Here is a 3606-nt window from a genome sequence, read left to right as displayed (position 1 = left end):
TTAAAATGTCAACTAAACAGTTGCAACTGTTTAGTTGACATTTTAATATGGATGCATAATATGAAAGGAGAGGCCAGGGATAGAGATACACATGTGGTAGTTGCCAGTACAGAGATGGTACCTGAAGTCATGAGACCAGCTGCAATGGTCAACGGAGTAGGATATATGGAAAAGAGAGGAAAAAAGAAATTACTTTTGTGACAATTCAACAATAATAAAATGTGAAAGAAATGAGAAAAAGTAAGTAATTTGTATAAGTTTTTATACAACCTCTTTGCTTCTCTTGGCTCAATATTCTCAGATTTACTAATCATTTTAATGGGACATGTTTGCCCAATCCCAGTACTATGTTTCACTTCTTTTGTGAGAAATAAATGAACCTCTAACAATTTTAGCAATCAGAATGGAATAGAGCAAGTCAGCCATGACAGGAACTATGTGGAAGAAAAAGGGACCAGTGTCCCATGATCTGAATCCCAAGCTTTTACTAAATCATTAGACTATGTTCCATTATTGTCTTTAAAAAGCAAATAACTTTGTTACTTAAAAATCCCTCTACTTGTGTCTTAATCATTTCAGGTTCAGTTCTTTTAAAAATATATTTATGAGGTTAAATTATTAAACCTAGTAGTAATTTTCATATATCTCCTATGGATTTTATATTGATGGATTTACTCATTATTAGTCAAGCAAGATATTTTTTAACCCAAAACTAAATATTCACTGCATCAATTTTTTTAGCTTTGCATTGTCACATACAAAAAAATCATGACTTCTGTATCTATCTATTTCCCTTCCTCCAGGCAATTTAATTTTTTAAATTATTAATATTTTTTATCTTTTGAGATGGAGTTTCACTCTGTTACCCAGGCAGGAGTGCAGTGGTGCCATCTTGGCTCACTGCATCCTCTGTCTCCCAGGTTCAAGCAATTCAACTGCCTCAGACTCCCAAGAAGCTGGGATTGCAGGCACACTACCATGCCCAGCTAATTTTTTGTATTTTTTAATAGAGATCGGGTTTTACCTTATTGGCCAGGCTGGTCTTGCACTCCTGACCTCAAGTGATCCGCCCACCTCAGCCTTCCAGGCTGCTTTGTCCTTAGCAACAAATGAGACCTATCAAGACTAAACAAACCAACTTGACAGTAAAATGTTTATTTCAATCAGAAAGGCCAGATAAAAAACCTTGATTGAAATATTAGAAATTTTAGTTACTTTATGGTAGGTTTATTATATTTACTTTATTAATTTTTCTCTTAGGTTATACATGCACAATATAAATTTTAATGTAATTGAAACTTTTATTTCTATGAAAAATTTAGCTTTTTAGAAAAAAGTACAATGTTGATATTTTGCATCTGGGATCTTGAAAGATTAAGCATTTTACTTCCATAACAGATCGAACACAGATCCAGATCTCCTGAGATTCATTCTGGTGCCTTTATCCACAGTTGGGAGTCTCTAATGCCAATTAAAGACCCTAAACAGCCTAAATTTACTAAATCCATCACTTGAACCATGAAATAATTATTTGTCATTTGCATTGCATAACTCCAATCCCCAGTTAGTTACAAAGCCAAAATACACCATAAAATATGTAGGCAATATGTTCACAACATTAAAGACCTAAATAAGCTAACATGGACATCAGAAACATCATTATGATCATTGTCTTTACAAAATTAATATCTACCTCATTTATATAGTGATTGTTGTAAACACTAAATGTATTAGTTAATAATATTAAAAGTGAAAAAGTTCATTTTCTTGCCATATAAACACAGAAATAGCATACTTATCTGTTACAATTTGTCTAAGGGTCCTTCCAGTCACTCTCAGAAATATATTTCTCTAAGTATTTATTCTTCTGAATCTAAATATCATTGGCAATAAAAATTGCTCATCTTTTGATTAAAGAAAATGATTTTGCAAAGTGCAATTGGTCATGGCAAATGATTTCCTTTGTGACCAGCTTTGTTGAGAAATTTCTGTCATTTTTCACCTGGCACCTGGCAGAGATCAAACAACATGCCCTAAATGTATACTAAAACAAATTTAAAAGCTGATGAAAGTATTTTAAAATAATTTTAAACAAGTCCCTGAACTAGCAATGACCAAAAATTAACTGAAGGTAGAAACTCTGGATGTTGGTGCATGCCAAAGCCTGATAGTATCTGCTGGCATACTTCTGTTTTGAAGGATAATACCAATTCTGGACAAAGAAAAGGCTTAGAATATTCTAATAAGAGACCTAGACGTAAAACTGGAGTGCTAACGGGTTATACAATCTGTATAGCACAAACAAGAAATGAGCTCTCTGTGCAGAAAAAGACAGCAAAAAACTTGCCTATCTTTATCCTGTTGTTGAAAGGAATCGAATCTTTCCTGAAAATTGGTGAATACAAAGACTTCCTTGACAAGTTTTTGTGCCCATATTCATTCTGTCGGTGGCGTCTGTGGCAGGTAGGGGAAATATCCTTAAGTTAGAAATTTAACTTAATGTGGCCAAAGACATCTAGCAGAAGCAATTGAAACTTAGTTCCAAAGAAATGAAATTTCAACTAAGTTCCCAAGAATTCTCAAAGATTATGTTCCAAGGATCATGTGCTTATTGCCAAAAATCACAAACAGACGTCAGACGCCATCTAGGAAATACTTCAATTCTTGAAATTATCAACAATCTTATAGGTACATCTAACATGGTTTAAGACACAAAAGTGACCTGAAAATATGAGCAAGATACAAGTTACCATAAAAAGACAGACAAGAACCAAATAGAACTTCAGAAAGTAAAGAATATGATAATATGAATTAAAAATGAAATGTAAGAGATAACAGGCAATTAAATACAGTTAAAAAAAGAATTATAGAATTAAAATTAAAACATAAAAATTATTTATAATGCAATCTATAGAGACCAAAAGATGGAAAGCGTGAAAGAGAAGTTAAAGGACCTAGAAGATAAAATAAGTAGATCAACATATCTAATTATGATACCAGAAGGAGACAATTTAGAAATGGAGAGAGGGTAATATCTGAAGGTGCAACACCTTAGAATTTTCTAGAATTGTTGAAAAACATTAAAGCAAAAAAAAATCCCAAGCAAATAAAAACATCTATGCCAAGAAACATTACGAACAAACCACAAAACATCACAAACAGGCAATTGTAAAAGAGAGATGATCTAAAGTGGAAATTACAATTAGTGTTAACAGCTGACTTCGTAACAAGCAATAACAGAGGCTAGAAAATGGTCAAATCATATCTTTCATAAGCTTGAAAATTTAGTTACTTATAAGTCTAAATTGACATTACCTTTCAAGTGACACCGTTTCTCATGAATTAAAGTGACACTGCTTTCAAAAATTAGAATATAAAAGGTATATTCAATTAAAATAACTGAGAGAATTTACTGCAAATAGACAATCTCTAAAAGAAAACTTAATATGTGTATTTCAGTCAGAGAAAAAAATAATCCCATGTGTGTTAGTCAGGGGTTTTCCAGAAAAACAGACTCAATAGTGCTTGTGTGTGTCTGTGTATGCGTGTATTAGTCACGGTTATTCAGAGAGACAGAACCCATAGGAGATAAATAGAATATAGAGA

This window comes from Sapajus apella, unplaced genomic scaffold (genome assembly GCF_009761245.1).
Source record: "Sapajus apella isolate SASKATOON/1434 unplaced genomic scaffold, GSC_monkey_1.0 scaffold11, whole genome shotgun sequence".
Taxonomy (NCBI): domain Eukaryota; kingdom Metazoa; phylum Chordata; class Mammalia; order Primates; family Cebidae; genus Sapajus; species Sapajus apella.
The sequence above is the reverse complement of the archived record's forward strand: the minus strand, read 5'-3'. Positions refer to the sequence as shown.